Here is a 19,276-nt window from a genome sequence, read left to right on the forward strand (position 1 = left end):
TCATTTTTCACCTACAGCCAAGAGAAGCAGGCCATTTTCATTTTTAATAAGTGCTGAAAAGTTTGTACACACTGATAAGATTTTTAGTGGACTATTTTTTCAGAATAAACAAAAACTAAACTATGATTATTATTAATAATAACTCAAATGTAGTGAAGTCATGTTTTCTGTACTTACAAGTCCCTAATATTTTTCGGAATTATTTGACCTCAAAGGATCCTGTTATTTCGTACTTTAAGCAAAAATAATGTCCTTTTTGGAAGCAAGTTACTACCCTCTTGGCAACCCAAGTTAGTAGCACCACCAGTTAATCTGCAGCCAACAGTAAGCATTTTAAAATCCTGCTTAGACTTTAGTTTCTGAGAGATAATATGTATTTCCATATAGATAGTATGCTTCTGGAATTAAATTACAGTTAAATAAACAGTGAAACTTGTTCAGCTTTCTTTGTTTTTTTTTTCACACAAATCATACTTAAAAACTAACCGGAATAACAATTATTTTTGGCTTAATTACAAAATCTTAATTAACAATAAAGACTTAACCTTAATATTTCGGTTTCCAAAAATATTTTAAAAATTAACACCATGTGAATAAATAAGACAATCTTTTGAAACCTCAAGGCAGGATTACTGATGCAGGCAGAGTGAGTTATTAAACACATTCTAAATTAAATGCCTCTATGAATTTTATACTGAAATATATTGTGATAGTTTTGCATGCCAAATGTGACATTTTGTATTTCAGATTCATCTTCTGTAGTAATTCTGGAAATGTCATACAAACAAAGATTTTGTCATTTACCAGTGGAATTACTATGCATGGCCGCTTAGCCATCTCTTCGCTAGTTCTTGTGGTTGTTTCAAGTCAGCAAGCCATAAAAAATCTTTATCTCTCTGAAACACAGCAATTTGGAAGATAATCGAATGGTGACTAGGGGGCAGAAATGCCAGTCTGAGGAATTATACCACAATCTCTCTTGCATTTACAACCTTCCTCAAAGCGAGTGTCAGCCAAGTAGGGAAAGGAGATAGAAGATTCATCAAATCTCAAGCCTCGTCTCATTTGCATGGTGGCAGGCCTGCCTCATTGTCTAGTGGGACAGAGCCTGGCCTTACTGACAACCTGTTTTGAGGAATTTTAGTAGCTTTGTCGAGAGTTTTTGGCCATTCTATTTCAGCATAAAATTCTCTAATACACATATATATATTTATTAAGACCTGCTAAAGTTTCTCTAAAGAGTCCTACAGGAGAAAAAGCACAGCAGACAACTGGGTCAATACAATTGATCTCATCATTTAACATTTTGCATCAGAAAAAAAGTCAGTGGCAAGAGCCTCATCTTCCAGCGGGGTCCTGCTGCTGCCTTTGAGTCATTAGTTACTTCTGTGAGGGTACCAAGCTGGGCTGCACTGTCCTTTTTACCAATATTTAGGCCTGCAATGAATGGTTGACTTGGAAATCTGCAGCAGTTAAAAGAAAGAAGGCAGATTAAAGAAAGAGAAAATGACAATGGAGTGTAACAAAAAAGTTTGCCTTTAGACTCACAACACAGTTTGATGTTTTTCTTAAACATTTTGTCAGATTAACTAGAAAGTAGGTAAACACCACATTACAGGTGCTGCAGTTGATTCAAGTCGAGGAGGCGAGTGGCTTCTGAGGTGCGGCCCTACAGGAGGTGAGTGGCTTTTAAGAGAAGTGGCCCTATAAAACATAAGACTCCCTGCATCGGCCACTGATCTCCCAAGATGTCACTTGCTTCAGAAATCATCAGAAGATCCAATATTTGATAAGACTTTTTGCCACTTCATTTCCTATCCTCTCTACATGCAACAGACTGTTAGCGAAACTTTGAGAAAAAAAAAATCCATTATATAGATGATTAGCTGATATAACATAAAGTTTTTCTTTTCTTAATGCAGTCGTTAGAGATCAAGATCTATTTCGACTCTCGAAATGTTCCCTAGGCTTTTTTCCTCCTATTAACATTTACTGACTGTAGCTTGAGGTTCTTCTTTATTGTTGACTCCTTTCTGTTGTTGTTGTCAGCTTCTCCCATCCTGAGAGGGTTCTTCTGCCTTCCTGAATTCATTTGAATTAAGAAGGATCCGCATCTCACGTCTCCTGACTTAAGCTTCATTCCATCAGCAGGGCCATCTGTGACTGTACCCTCAGCAGAGGAATAGCCTTTTTGGGTCTCATTGCTGATTTAGTTGCCTGTGATACAAATGATTTCCCTTAATTTGGTTAGAGCTACACTGACACAAGGGTTCATTAGGACATCCATTTGCTGGCAATTCAATTTCAAATTAAATACACTTTGTTGTAAATTTCATTACTTTTAAACTACTGTATCTATTGTCTTTAATGGCCCTATTATATAGTTATGAAGGTAAACAGATTTCATTAGTAGATATCAAACATTTTATGTTAACCACAGTGAGATGATTTCCTCAGTTTCTTTCTTTGTTCCCTTAGTAAGAATTGTAAAGCACTTGGAAACGTTCTAAACACTTAATCTAAATAATTAGACACTAAATTCATGATTATAATCCTAAAGATAAAAAGGAAAAACACAGTCCCTGGTTAGAATCTCAGTTCTTTGTAATTAAAGATTTTCTAAAAATACCTTCCTTAAAGTGAAAAAGGAGCACAATGCACTTTGAAAGGTTAAGTCACAGCTGTAACCTGATACCAGGTACCCGGAGACAAGTCTAGGGATGTGTGTCCCCTTGGAGCAGCCATATTCTAGGTCAGGAACCAGATCTAGGCATCAGTTCACTTTTGCATTAGGTCCTAAGGCATGTTATTATTCTTGTTTTCTCTCTTCTAGAGCACATCTTAATTTTATAACTGTGTATGTGTTTGTGCATTATTTTAAAATGTTTTAATTATACTGAAAAACACCACCACCACCCACACACACACAGAAATCACCCATTAACCTACAGCCCAGAAATAACCACTGGAAAAATACTGGCTTCTATTCTTTATAGCTAAGTAGCAAGGCACATTTTTAAAAAACTTTTTCTTTACATAACAAGACTAGACGCTAGAAATAATACTATGTTTTAACTTGTATTTTTTGCTTTGTATGTTATGGGCATTTGCCATGAGAGTATTATTATTTTTTTTGCTAACATACAATTTTTAGGTATTATCTAGTATTCTAGGTGTCTACCATAATTTATGTAAATGATCCCTTATCGTTGGATATTTAGGTTAGTTCCTATTTTCACTATTGAACGTTAGCCTCTAATGAACTCTGTCACATGTAAAGTCTTGTAGGTATCTTAGTATCAAGTCCTATCACTGGAAATGCTCGGCATAGGAGGCATGCTGTTCTCCATCTCACTCATCTCTGTCTTGAGCTACCTAATCATTGAAGTGATGCCTTAGCGATCCTGTCTGCACAGCCTATTTTCTCAGACATTAGATAGTCCTCACAGGGAGACAGGTCCAACTCCAGGTGATATCTTATTTGCACTGCTGCTAGGTTTAGAAGTTCAAGAAAACGTCTATGAGTAAGCAGCACTAATGTACTTCCAACCTGGCACTATGGACATTGTGAATCAGATAATTCTTTGTTGCAGGACTATCTGGCACACTGTAGAATGCTCAGCAGGATTCCTGGTCTCTATTGACTAGATCCCACTAACATCTCTCCAGTCCAAGTCCTAACAATCAAAAATGACTCCAGACATCACCAAATGTTCCCTGGGGGCAACACTGATCCCTGCTGAGGCCCACTGGTATACAATACTAACTAGTATTTATTAAATCCTGCATGCTCAAAGCACTCTCTCAAATACATTGTATTTCTTATCTTATTTAATCCTTAAAATAATCTGATACAGTATTCTTATTTCCGATTAACTGATGAGAAATGGATGCTGAGGGATGCTGACTACCTTCTTTTGACTATCATAAGGGTAGAAGCTGAGATTCAAAGTGAGACCGTCCAACTTGAGAACTGTCCCTCATCCTGCAACCTGCTGCTTCTGCATCTTCTATACATGAATGGAGGAGGGGTGGCTGCCATATCCAAACCTGAAAAGTTCCCACACTGAAACAAGGATTTTGATATTTTCTAGGAGATAAATAAGGTATGACTCCCAGCTATATTACCATTCCTATAATGCCCCATTCCCAAATAACACATGGATGACTGGGCCCAGATGTATCCCAGGATGAAAGGGGGTCATGCTTCCCAAAAACCTGACCCTTCGGATGAGGTGAGCTAGGAGGTCTCTATCATCTATAATTGGCCCATACGTAATCAGTAGCAAAACATGTGTGCAAAATAAATAAAATGCATTAAATCTAACATTAAGGGACATACTTCTCAAATGTTTTGCCAGTCTTTAAAAGTGACATAGGAATGTATTTGCTGAGTCCTTCCCCTTCGAATTTCAAATCCTGCATGAAATAAAATAGATATAAAATTAAATGGATTCAAAACACACTTGAAACATCTATATAAAAGTTGGATTTTCTGATACCAGCTATGCTGACCCTCAAGATTAAGCTTCCCAGAGACAAATAAGAACATGAGAATTATACTTTTAACAATCACCTTATTATAGTATCTGATTTTTCTTACTTACTTAGTTACTTTCCAGCCAGAAAGGCAAAGGGAATAGTAAACAGCATTAAAAAAAAATAGGATAAATACTTCGATCCCAGGACAGCTTTCTCTGTCTTTCCTATTTTTATTTTCCTCTCTTTCTCACATTCACACACATGTCCCACAATGGTATGGTTTTAGATCATCTAAAGGAACATATGGCTAGATGTGTAAGATGCTAGAGATGTTAATAATAATTTTATTCATATAATTTATTATTCAATCCACGGCATTTGGGGGAAAGGGGGAGAAACAATTATGTATGCTAGGATAACAGGCATGAACCTGCACTATGCAAAATATAATATAAAACTATTAATAATACTATTAATAATAATCCTGTAGGGTTACATACAAGCAAATATCAACATTTTCAGTGAAGGTGAATGATGGGGGTGGGAGTATAGAGAGAGCACGCACTCAACAAGGAAGCAGCCGTCTTCAATAACCTAATGTCAAAATGACACACCATAATTTCTGCTGTGTGCTTTGGTCACACAGATCAATGCTGGTTCAACATAAGAGGGAGAGATACAAAGGTGTCAATAGCAGGAGACCAAGATCACTGGTTCATAGCAGTTACGAAATCCAGACAAGGAAATGTCAAAGGTTCTTTAATGAAGTCTCAAGTCCTGAGAATAATTCTCCAGAGCTCTTGCCTCTACCTTCTGTACTCTTGGTTCTGTCATCTCAATCTTCCTTTTTTCATGAAAGGTAGCACATCTTGGAAGCTAAGTCATTTTCTTAACCTGCTTTCTGCCATAAAATTTAAAGGTCCAAAGACCTCTTTTCATCTTGTTTTCTCTGTGTCCCTTTTAGTCCAAATAGGTGATTTTTCTGCTTGTATAATTCTTTTAAAAACTTTGTGGGTCTCCTATGAATCTTATTGGAGTCTACTATATTAGACAAAAGTCAAATTTATAAATCTTTTCAAAAGAAGACAAGTCTTAGGGCTCCCACCAACAGGATGAAGGGCAAGGTCCTTAAGCTCCCTAGAAATCCTACTGCTTGATTGAGAGGAACTGTGAGGCAACCCTTCATCTCTGTAGAATGCCTTGAGTCTCAATGAATACAATTCTGAGGCACTCCCTTTGATATTTCTGACGTCTTAAAAGATTTGACTGTGTGCTCTCAGCTTCATCCATGAATCTTATTTTCCTGGCATGTGATCTTTGCTCAGAAGCCACTTCTTCCTTTGAGCATTGTTTGCTATCTTGGGAGGCTGAGAATTCTTAAAACCATAAAGTCATGACTCATTTTATCAGTCCTTTCTTCAGTTTCTCTCTCTTCTCTCACATTTTGCTGTAAGCATCAAAAAGAAACCAGGCAGTACTTGAGATTCTGTGGTCAGGGATCTCTTTAGCTAGGTCATCCAAGTTAAAAAGCACATTTTCTACTTTTCACATAACTACAAACAGCAGTGTTGCTAAACACTCTGACACTCCACAAAAATAATTTCCTCTCCTCCATTTTCCCAATGATATTTTCCTCACTTTCTTGAAAGCCCTCACCCCATTTCTTGGAGACCATAAGGTTTCCAGACACATCTTCTTCGAGTACTAGAAGCCTAACACTCTCCTCAAAACCCACTGTGCAGCTTCAATGCACTCCACCTCCAGGTGCCAAAATCTGCATTAGTAATTTATCACTTTATAACACATTTCTCCAAAAATTAGTTAAAAAAACAAATCTCACACAATTTCTGGAGGTCAGAAATTCAAAAGCCACTTAGCTGTGTTTTCCTGCCTCAGGGTCTCTCATGAATCTGCAATCAAGCTATTAGCTGGGTGGGAAGCCAGGTCAGGGGTCAAATGAGGCTGCAGAATCTGTTTCCTGGCAGAATCATGTGTTTGTTGGAAGGCCTCAGTTTGTGGCTATTGGCCAGAGGCTTTAGTTACTTATCACATGGGCCTCTACACAGGTTACTCACAGGATGACAGTTTACTACCCCACAGCAAAAGATGAAATAGGTTGAATAGAAAGCTCTACATATATCCACAAAAAAAGGACTAACACATTTACTGAGATGGGAAAGATAGAGGAAGTAATGAACAGGATTTTGAGAGGTAAAACTGAGGCATCCCAATTGGACATGTTAAATTTGAAGTGTTTTTGAGATACTCAAATGAAGTGGTAAGTAGGAGTGAGACACATGGCTCTAGAAGAAAAGGTCAGAGCCTTTGGCTATCACCAGCAACAATTATATGTTGGAAATTAATGAAATCACCCTGTAAGACACCTCTAAGCACAATTGTATGCATTATATTATTTATTTCTTTGTCTGTGTTACATTATTTAATCCCCACAAAAACCCAATGATGTATATGCTTTAGTGTCATAATTATTTCATACATAAGTAAACTGAGGCTTACAGACCTTAAGGCATTTGCCCAAGATTACAGTATGTGGTAGAAGCTAGAGTTGACTCTCTGTGATTCAGCTCTTACTCAGTGTGACTGGTCTTTCATGTAGTCATTTATCGCCTTCCCGGAAGATACATTCACAGGGTAACAGGTTTTTTGGTGGGTTTTTTTGTTTGTTTTGTTTTTTTTTTCACTTATTTGACCCCTATATATTTTCTATGACTAGGTCATAATAAGTCCCCTTGTGAAAACAATTAAAGGTTAAATCAGTGGATGTATATGGCCCTTTGGAAACAAATAGAAAGGGCTAGATGGTACAATCTTATTAAATCTTATGACATTTCCCTTTGTACCAATCATTTTCCAAAAAGGGTCAAATACAGCAAGCATGGTTTACAAAGAGAATGAACTTCTTTACCAAGCCAATTATTTGCAAATCTTCTCAAGTATTTGAGAAGCATCAATTTTTAGTGAACTAACAAAATGTATCTCTTCATTAAAGAAGATTTTATCACAAACTTTATTACATAATAATTATTTCATGCAGCTTTAGTCATAGTTCCGCTTTGATATAAAAGTAATTCTTCTGTTACATAAAAATTTACTATGGAGTACTTTGCAGCCTGGACTTTCACTTATCAATCTAAATAAGTGATGGTTGACTGTAACTGGGGAACACAAAGGAAACAATTTGGCAAAAATTACCAGTAAACATTGTTGATCAACCAGAAATTAACATAGTAATGTTCTACTTATTCATGTAACATCCAAACAAAATTCAAAAGATTCCTGGTTATCACTGCGGAAGTTAAATATTGTTTTTCAAAATTACCTGTCTAGATTTCTCTAGCCTGGATCACCTTTTCCAACAGCAATATGAAGAAATGGCACGGAGAGTGCAAGATTTCTCCAGAGGCTTCTTTCTTCTAAAGAAACAAAACAATTCCTCCAAATGTTGCCAGATTTCCCATAAATTGCTATAAATCCTATTTTTGATTCCTTAACTCTCTTTTGGACAAGCAGCAAAAATCATCAAAGAACAGATTAAGTTCTACAAACTGGGTGGTTGCTATTTTTCATTTCATCTACTATTGACTATTTCACTTGGATATTAATATTCATACTCATGATCTTCTTGTTTGTGGTAATGACTAGTACAGGGGAGAAGGAAAAAAATAAAGGGCATAATTCTAGTAAATATTCACTGACTACCTCTAATGTGCCAGGCATTAATCTAAGGACTTTATATGTACCAATCAACAGAATCCTCACATTAACCTTTCAGGTAGATACTATTGTTATCTCCATTTTACAACTAAGGAAATGGCAAGAGCAAGGGGACATCAGGCCTAGAGAGCTGACCTCCAAAGCATCGTACCTAACCCCTATATTAATGAGTTCTGAGTTTCATATTCTGATTATATTTTAGATAATTGAACAAACTCTATTCCAAAACAATGGTTTGTGTGCAAACATACAGGAAATCATCCCCACACTGCAATTACTTATTTTGAAATAAAAATAACCTAACCCTATATGGAAAATTATCCCTTCATTGGAACTCCTATCAAATTCATTAAGCCTCAGTAAATATCAAAACAGTAATATTAAAATTATCTTTGAATTCAATGTCAATTCTTCAATTTTCTTGTTAAAACTAAAAACATACATGAACCATGCTACCAAGCAATGTAAACAACATATTTCAGTAAAATATTGTATAACAATAGATGAGATTCTGAATTTCTATGTAGAAATGCTCTCCTTTGTCAATAAAACTTTTTTTATTTTTTCATTTAAATATTTTAATTTTCTCTCCATTTAAAAAAAACACACACATTTAAGTACACAAGTAATAGCAACTTTTAAGCTTGTCAATCCAATATATATCAAGGATGCACATGTGTGGTATAATTAATAACTCTACTACAATGATTGAAAATGTGTATACATGATTGAAATAAAAATCCAAAGTTTATATCATAGGCAAGACTAGATTGTTTCCTTTGAAGAGTAAAACCCTATGAAATAATTCCCCTTAAATATAGCCTCTGTGTTATATGGTTAACAGCACTCACAAAGTAACTTAGATTGAAGAATTAACCTGATAATCATCAAGCTAAAGAATAAATTGCAATAAAGCCTTGGAAAAACTTAAATAGTTGCATTCCCACCAGATGAAAGGAAGTATGTTTACCCAAATCCATAAGAATGTTCAGGACACTTACGCCTATGGGCATTTTTCATTCCTAGATGTTTGGAGTCTGGCCTGGAGAAGGAGAAAGAAAAGTTCTAATTGTCAAAAGTTTTTGATAAGAGGCTAACCAAAAGAAAGTTTGTCTAAAATGAAGTGTTATTGAGTAGAGAAATAGTCTCAGGACACGGTGAGAACTGCAAACTTTAGGAATTTTTTCTAAGTTCTAAAAAGTTCCAGCAATCCCTTAATTTAAAACAGCTACAAGCAATTTGATAATAAGTATCAGAATTTAAACTGAAGAAGGATTAAAGATGGCTGCGTAGATATAGCTGGAATTTGCTTCCTCCACAGAGAGGAAAATACGAAGTTCCTTCACACTTTCAACAGATCTTTTGAGAGAAAACACTGAAATGTAATTAAGAGGAGACAGTAGACACTGTGGTTGAAAAAGGAGGAAGCAGCACTGCCACCTTGGTGCTGCTTCGCATCAGGACCAGATCCCAGGCCCAGACTGGACCCAATAAAGGAGCAAGTGAAGGAACCTCAGGATACCACATTCCTGCCACAGACTACTGAGATCCTAGTTACAAGTGTTCCTACAACCTGCAGACCTTTGGACTGGCAGGGGGAACTACCTGGAGAGTATGTAGAGGCATTACTTGAACGCCTGCAGAGCCCAGAAGGCTTCAGTGTGCTGGGCAACTGCAGCAAAAGGTGACTCTGGGCACCTACTCTCCAAGACTCTGCATCCTGCCCTGGGTGACTGCGGGAGAGAGTGAGGTCTGGGATGATCATGCATCCAAGACAGGCCTAGCTGCCATTGCAGTGGGACCTAGGTACATCTGAACTGCATGCCCCCATGCCTACCAGTCCCTCACAAGACTGCTTGCCTGGCCATTCCCAGAGGAATAGAGGTATGGGGGCCCCACAGCATAGCCTCCATCACACTGCCTGGGTGGTTTGTTGGCAACCTGGGAGCAATTTACTCTCCAAATCACATCCAGTGTTTGACCCTGAGGAGCCAAAGGACAAAACTACTGGCACAGTCCCAGTTCCCCAGGACCCAATCACACCACCTATGGGTATTGGGAAGAGATTCGTGAACTGTCTCAAGGTGGGGAGGAGCTCCCACTGTCAAAACACAGAGAAGAGTGTGCAGTGGTGCTCCCTTCACAAAATTGGACTAGGAAGGATGTGGCCTGAAAGCTGCAGTTTCTGCCACCGGAAGCCTTGAGGTCTGGGATGCCTGGGATGGTGCAGTGATCTGGGTGGAGATACCTTGAAACTAGCCTAACAAGTCAGGCCTGTTGCCAGTGACAAAGACCCACCTGCACAGAGGTGTCAGAGCAGAGCTGAACAGGCCCTATGGCCGCTACCTTCTGAGCTGAAAACGATGGCCACCCCTCTTTCCCTGACAGGCCCAGGAGAAGTGCCTCAATCACTCCCTAGAGGGTTGTCTCAGTGGCCTGAGGACTTCCCCGAGACCCCTGTAAGCGTGCAGCACTCAGAGAGCCTGGTAATGGGCTTGCACAATCCAGCTCCACCTAGCTAGCCCTGCCTAGCTTTGCCCCCTCCAGCCCCTTAGCAGCAGAGTGCAGAATGAGACCCCTGAGAGCCCCATGTCTGGTCCACTGCCAGGGACACCCTGGTATTGCTCTCATCAACAAAGGTCAAGTAAAAATTCCAGTCATCACAGCAACTGCATCTCACCCACAAGCCCCACTTAATGGTGTGGATACCAAACTGCATGACTCATCACAACTTCTGCTGACATCACTGTACAGTGCTCAGCCAGCTCTTACCTGGAAGTGCCACCTCCTGGCCTGACGGCTGAACTGCCCAACCCAATTTAATTTCTGCTGACAGAAGTGCACACTGCTGGGGAATGACATAAGTCTCTTGAGACCTCCAACTCCCCATTGCTATAGGAGACAGTAAGCCTGACCACACACACTTGAGAAAACCACTCTACTAAGGATGTCTATAACTGAGGAATTCATACTGTGCCTTAGCCTGCTAAAAACACATAGAAGCAAAACCAAAAGATCCTATGCAACATATAGAGCAGTCACAGCCTTAAGAGGGGAAGAAAAAAAAATCCCACCCAAATAAAAGTAAATCCAAAAGTAAAAACTGACATATAGAGAAAGAACCAGCACACAAACTCTAGCACCATGAAGAAACAAAATGTTGTGACATCCCCAAAGTGCAACTCTAGCTCTCTAGCAATGGATCCTAACCAAAATGGAAACTTTGAAATTACAGGTAAAAAATTCAAGATACAAATTGCAAAGAAGTTCATTAAAATCCTAGAGAAAGTTAAAAAGTAATACCAAGAAACACCAAAATAAACCAGGAATTGAAAGACAAGCTAGATATGTTTTTTTAAAAACAAAACACAACACAATTTCTGGAAATGAAAAACTTACTGAAGGAATTTCAAAACACAGTTGAAAGCTTTAATAAAAGATTATGCCAACCAGAAGAAAGAATTTCAGAGCTTGAAGAACAGTCTAATTAACCCAGTCAGACAAAATAAAGAAAAAAATGTTGAAAGAAAAACAAAGCTTTTAAGAAATATGAGATTATTCAGAGAAACCAAATGTGACTTATTATAGGCATTCCTGAGGAAAAGAAGAAAAAGAAATTAACTTGGAAAATATGTTTGAGATAATAATTGAGAAAAATTTCCCTGATTGTGCTACAGATGTAGACACCCAGAAACAAGAAATTCAGAGAACACCTTAAGACCCTATACAAAATGAACATCACCAAGGCATACAGACATCAGACTATCCAAGGTCAAAATAAAAGAGCAAATCTTAAAGGCAGCTAGACATAAGTGTCAAATAATCTGTAAAGAGGATCTCACAAGACTGTGAACTTCTCAGAAGAAACTTTACAAGCCAGAAGACGTTGGGGGACTATTTTCAGCCTTGTTAAGGAGAAAAACTGCCAGCCAAGAATTTTTTTTTTTTTTGAGACAGAGTCTCGCTTTGTCTCCCAGGCTGGAGTGCAGTGGCATGATCTCGACTCACTGCAGGCTCTGCCTCCTGGGTTAATGCCATTCTCCTGCCTCAGCCTCCTGAGTAGCTGGGACTACAGGCACCCAGCACCACACCTGGCTAATTTTTTTTGTTTTTTTGTATTTTTAGTAGAGACAAGGTTTCACCATGTTAGCCAGGATGGTCTCAATCTCCTGGCCTTATGATCCACCCGCCTCAGACTCCCAAAGTGCTGGGATTACAAGCAGGAGCCACCACATCCAGCCAGCCAAGAATTTTATATCCTGCCAAACTAAGCTTCATAAGTAAGGAGAGATAAACTTTTTCTCAGACAAGTAAACGATAATAGAATTCATCATCAGTAGATCAGCTCTGTAAGAAATGCTTAAAGGAGTTTTAAACATAAAAAATGAAACGATGATACTCACCATCAAAAAAAGCACATGTAAGTAGAAAGATCACAAATCTTATAAAACAATTACAAAATTGAGACTCCAAGGTGACTCACTAACAATACTGTGACAGAAACAAAATCTCACATATCAATATTCATGTTGAACATAAATAGCCTAAGAACTGCACTTAAAAGATACAGGCTAGCAAATTGGATCAAAAAACAAGATCCAACCATCTATTGCCTATAAGAGACACTTACAAATTCAAAGTAAAGAGGTGGAAAAAGATATATCACACAAATGGAAATCAAACGCAATCAGAAATAGCTATTTTTACATTAGATAAAAACAATTTAAACCAATAACAGTTTTTTTTTTAAAGAAAAAGATAAAGAAGGGCATTATATAGTGATAAGGGTTTCAATGCAATAAGATTCAACTATCATAAATACATATGCACCCAACAACAATCACTGAAATTCATAAAACAAATACTACTAGAACTAAGAAAAGAGATTGGCACTGAAATACTGGTAGGGGACTTCAACACTCCACTTCACAGTGTGCAGCAAAATGTCAACAAGGAAACTCTGGACTTCAACTGGACTCTAAACCTAGTAGACATTTACTGAACATTCTAACCAATGACTCCAGAATACACACTTTTCTCATCTGCATGTGGAACATTCTCCAAATTAATTATATGCTTGGACATAAAACAATGCTCACTAAATTTTTTTAAAAAATCAAAAGCATCACTGCAGGAAAAAGCATCTTCCCAGGCTATAGTAGAGTAAAATTGGATATCAATACTAAGAGGAACTGTCAAAATTTACACAAGGCTTGAGGTGATGGCTATCCCATTTACCCTGTTGTGATTATTACACATTGCATGCCTGTATCAAAATATTTCACATACTCTATAAATATATACACCTACTATGTACCCACAAAGCTTTAAAAACTAAATAAAACTATGTAAGTGTGTGGAAATTAATTACTTGATATGAATCTAATAAACTTGACCATGAATAACTTTAGATCATGATAATAAACTTGATCATGAATAACTTTAGAGTAAACAATGAAAGTGAGGCAAAAACAAAAAAAAATGAAATAAATGAAAATAGAAATACAACATACCAAAACCTCTGTGATGCAATATAAGCAGTTCTAAGAAAAATGATTATAGCATTAAATGCCCACACCAAAAATATGGACATAAAATTGACAACCTAACATCACATCACAAGGAACTAGAAAAAAACAAGAACAAACCAAACCCAAAGCTAGTGGAAGAAAGGAAGTAACAAAGATTCTTCAAAGTAGAACTCTATGAGATTGAGACCAAAAAAAAGATACAAAGGATCAGCAAAATGAAAGCTTTGTTCACCGATAAGATAAACAAAATTTATAGGCAGTATCTAGTTTAACCAAGGAAAAAAGAGAGAAGATTCAGATAAGCACAATCAGAAATGATAAAGGTGACATCACAACTGATGCCAGAACTAATGAAAGGTCATCAGAGATTGCTATGAATAGCTCTACAGTCACAAACTAGAAAATCCAGAGGAAATGGTTAAATTTTTGGAAACATACAATCTCCCAAGATGGAACAAGAAAGAAACTGGAATCATGAACAGACCAATAATGTCCTGAAATTAAATCAGTAATTTTTTAAAAACTTTGCAATAAATGAAAGTGCAAGACCAGATGGATTCTACCAAATTTTACCAGATCTACAAAGAAGAGCTAGTACTAATCTTTCTGAAACTATTCTAAAAACTTGAAGAGGTATTCCACTCTTACCCCTTCCACAAAACCAGTGATACCTTGATATCAAAATCAGACAAAGACACCACAGAGAAAGAAAACTATAGGCCAATACTCCTGATGGAGACAGATTTTAAAAATCCTCAAGAAAATACTAGCAAACCAAATCCAATAGCACATCCAAAAGATAGTTTGCCCACTACCTCATGGAAGTGCTTTCACCCAAGGTCTCCATACAACCTCACCAGAAAGCTCTCACCCTCACCCCCCAGTGGAGCACTGTTGTCAACAGTCTAGGAGCACCTTCCCCTTCACTCACCCCCAAACACAAAAATGCAGCTTCTACTTGACCTCAAGGAACCAGAGGACAAAACCAAGAACCTGGTCCTAGGCCTCAGTGTTAGAGCATGTAGTCTAGTAGTGACAAGCCTTGGCCCTACCTCTGAAAGCATCCAGAAGAAAAAAAAAAATTGACTATACTCAACTTGCACCACCGTCAAACCCTCAAGGGCAATCAATAACATAAAAACAAAAAGCCTCATCCAACCAAAGAACAGCAAGATAAAAGAATAAAGGTATATCAGCCCTCACAGATAGGGGGAAAAAAAAAAAAAACAGTGCAAGAAATCTGGCAACTCTAAAAGTCAGAGCGTCTTCTTACCTCCAAATGATCACACTAGCTCCCCAGCAATGGTTCTTGATGAGATCAAAATGATTGAAATGTCAGAAAGAGAATTCAGAATCTGGATGGCAAACAAGCTCGATAAGATACAACAAATGATTGAAACCCAATCCAAGAAAAACAGTAAAATGATCCAAGGGTTGATAGAAGACATAGCCATTTTTAAAAAAGAACCAAACTGAATTTCTGGAAATGAAAAATTTACTACAGGAATTTCATTATACAATTGTAAGCATTAACAACAGAATAGACCAAGCTAAGGAAAGAATCTCAGAACTCAGAGACTGCACCTTCAAAGCAATGCAGGCAGAGAAAAATAAAGAAAAAAGAATTTTAAAAGCTAAACAAAACTTCCTAGAAATATAATATTATGTAAAGAGAACAAATCTATGACCCATTGGCATTTCTGAAAGAGAAGATAGAGCAGACTACTTGGAAAAGATATTTGAAGATATGCTCCATTATATAATTTTACCAATCTCGTTAGAGAGGTTGACATGCAAATTCAATAAACTCAGAGAACCCTTGTGAGATATGACATAAGATGACCATCCTCAAGACACATTGTCATCAGATTCTCCAAGATCATTATGAAAGGAAAAGATCTTTAAAGCAGCCAGAGAGAAGGGACAGGTTATTTACAAAGAGAAACCCATCAGGCAAACAGTAGACCTTTTAGCAGAAACCTTACAAGCCAGAAGAGATGTGGGTGCCCATTTGTAGCATCCTTACAGAGAATAAATTCCAGGAAAGAATTTCATATCCCACCAAACGCTCTTAAGCGAAGAAGTAAATTGCTTTTCAGGCAATCGAACATTAAGGGAATTTCTTGCCACTAGACCTGCCTTATGAGAGATCCTAAAGGAGTGCTAAACATGGAAATGGAAGAATGATATTTGCCACCAAAAATACCACACTAAAATACATAGCTTATTGACACTATAACTCACCTGTACAATCAAGTATATATAACATAAGCTAACAACACGATGACAGGATCAAATCCTCACATATCAATATTGGTCTTAAATGTTAACAGGCTTAATGTCCCACTTAAAAGTCAGAGTGGAAAGTTGGATAAAAAAGTAAGACCCAACTGCATGCTGTCTTCAAAAGACCCATCTCACTAGTAATGACACCCATATGCTCAAAGTTAAGGGATGAAGAAAGATCTATCAGACAAATGGAAAACAAAAAAAGAGTAAGGATTGCTATTCTTATCTCAGATAAAACAGACTTTAAATCAACAGTGATCAAAAAGAAGGACATTCAAAATGATAAAGGGTTCAATTCAACAAGAGGACTTAACAATCCTAAATATATTTATATGCGCCCAACATTGGAGCACCTAGATTCATAAAACAAGTTCTTAGAGATCTAGGTAGAGATTTACATAACCAATAATAATGGGAGTCTTCAACACCCCACTGACAGCAGAAGATAGATCACTGAGGCAGAAATTTAACAAAGACATTCTGGACTTCGACTTAACAGTTGACCAATTGAACCTAATGGATATCTACAGAACACTCCACCCAACAACAACAAAATACACATTCTTCTCATCCACAAATAGCACATCCTTTAAGATCAACCACGTGCTCAGCTATAAAGCAAGTCTGAACAAATTTTTTAAGATGAAATTATACAAACCACATTCTTAGACTACAATGCAATAAAAATGGAAACCAGTACCAAGAAGATCTCTCAGTACCATACAATACATGGAAGTTAAACAATCTGCTCTTGATTGACTTTTGGGTAAATGACAAAATTAAGGCAAAAATAACAAAAAAGTCATTGAAATGAATGAAAACAGAGACCACATCATACTAAAATCTTTAAGACACAGCTAAAGCAGTGCTAAGAGGAAAGTTTATAGCACTAAATGCCTACATATAGAAGTTAGAAAGATGTCAAATTAACAACCTGATATGGCACCTAGAGGAACTAGTAAAACATGAGTAAACCAACCCAAAAGTTAGCAAAAGGAAAGAAATAACTAAAACTCAGATTTAAACTGAATGAAACTGAGATGTGAGAATCTATACAAAAGATCAACAAAACCAAAAGTTTTGTTGAAATTTGAAAGAATAAACAAGATTGATAGACCACTATTAATATAAAGAAAAAAGAGAAGATCCAACTAAACACAATCAGAAATGACAAAAGTGACATCACCATCAACTCCAACAGAAATACAAAAAATCCTGAGACTATTACGAATACCTCTATGCACACAAACTAGAAAATCTAGAAGAAATAAAAAAATTTCTTGAAACACACAACCTCCCAAGATTCAACCAGGTATAAATTAAATTTCTGAATAGAGTAACAACAAGTTCAGAAACTGAATCAGTAACAAAAAGCCTACTAACAGAAAAAAAAGAAAACTTCAGGCCAATATCCTTGATGAACATAAACACAAAAATCCTCAAGAAAATACTAGCAAACTAAACTACTAGTAGCATATCTAAAAGTTAATTCATCATAGTCAAGTAAGCTTTATTCCTGGGATGCAAGGTTGGTTCAACATATGTAAATCAATAAACATGATACACCACATAAACATGATTCACCACATAAACATAATTAAAAACAAAAACCACATGATCATCTCAATAGATTCAGAAAAGCTTTTGATAAAACTTGATATCCCTTCATGTTAAAAAAAACACTCAAAAATTAGACACTGAAGGAACATTCTTCAAAATAATAACAGCCATCTATGACAAATCCACAGCCAACATCATATTGAATAGGCAAAAGCTAAGAGCATTCCCCTGAAGAATTGGAAAAAGAAAAGGATGATCATTCTCTCCACTCTTAATCAATATAGTACTGGAAGTCCTAGCCAGAGAAATCAAGAAAGAGAAAGAAATAAAAGGCATCTAAATAGAAAGAGAGGAAATTACACTATTTCTCTCCACAGATAATAGGTTACACCTAGAAAACCCCACAGACACTGCCAAAAGGCTTCTAGAACTGATAAATGACTTCAGCAAAGTTTCAAGATAAAAATCAACGTATAAAAATCAGTAGCATTTCTATACACCAGTAACATTCAAGCTGAGAGCCAAATCAAGAATACAATCCCATTTACAATAGGTGGAGAAATAATAAAACACACAGGAAAACAGTTAACCAAGGAGGTGGAAGATCTCTACAAAGAGAATTACAAAACACTGCTGAAATAATTCAGAGAAGCACAAACAAATGAAAAATATTCCATGCTCATGAATAGGAAAAATCAATATTCTTAAAACGACCATACTGTCCAAAGCAATTCACAAATGTAATGCTAATCCTATCAAATTACCAATGCCATTTTTCATGGAATTAGAAAAAAACTATTATAAAATCTGTATGGAACCAAAAAAGAGCCTGAATAGCCAAGGCAAGCCTAAGCAAAAGGAATAAAGCTGGAGGCATTACATTATCCAACTTCAAACCATACTACAAGGCTACAGTAACAAAAACAGCATGGTGCTAATAGAAAAACAGAAACATAGACCTATGGAACAAGAAAGAGAACCCAGAAATAAAGCTGCACACCTACAACCACCTGATCTTTGACAAAGCCAACAAAAAAAGCAATGGGATAAGGATTCCCTATTCAACATTGCTGGGATAACTGGCTTGCCATATGTAAAAGACTGACACTAGACCCCTACCTTTCACCATAAACAAAAATTAACTCAAGATGAATTAAATACTTAAATGTAAGACCTCAAACTATAGGAATCATAGAAGAAATCTAGGAAACACCGTTCTGGACATTGGCTTTGTGAAAGAATGGGAAGAATGACTAAGTCCTCAAAAACAATCGCAACGAAAACTGACAAGTGGAACCTAATTAAACTAAAGAGTATCTGCAAAACAAAATAAGTTTTCAACAGAATAAACAGAAAAACCTACAGAGTGGGGGAAAATACAAAGTATGCATACAGTAAAGGTCTAATATCCAGAATCTATAAGGAAGATAAACAACTGAACAAGCAGAAAACCAAAAACTCTGTTAAAAAGTGGGCAAAACGTAGGAACACATACTTCCAAAAGACATACAAGTAGCCAACAAACGTGAAAAAATGCACATCACTAATCATCAGAGAAATGCAAATTAAAACCACAATGAGATACCATCTCACATCAGTCAGAATGGTTATTACTAAAATCTCAAAAAAAAAGCAGATGTTGGTGAGGTTGAAGAAAAATTGGAACACATAAACTGTGG

At 36.8% G+C, this 19,276-nt stretch overlaps 1 protein-coding gene across 1 annotated transcript in view; it reads right to left on the minus strand.

Moving 5' to 3' along the window:
* OFCC1 (orofacial cleft 1 candidate 1) overlaps positions 1-19,276 on the minus strand; it is a 513,529-nt gene that overhangs the window by 147,069 nt on the left and 347,184 nt on the right.

The sequence above is a fragment of the Colobus angolensis genome, unplaced genomic scaffold, assembly GCF_000951035.1.
Source record: "Colobus angolensis palliatus isolate OR3802 unplaced genomic scaffold, Cang.pa_1.0 Scaffold6, whole genome shotgun sequence".
NCBI lineage: Eukaryota > Metazoa > Chordata > Mammalia > Primates > Cercopithecidae > Colobus > Colobus angolensis.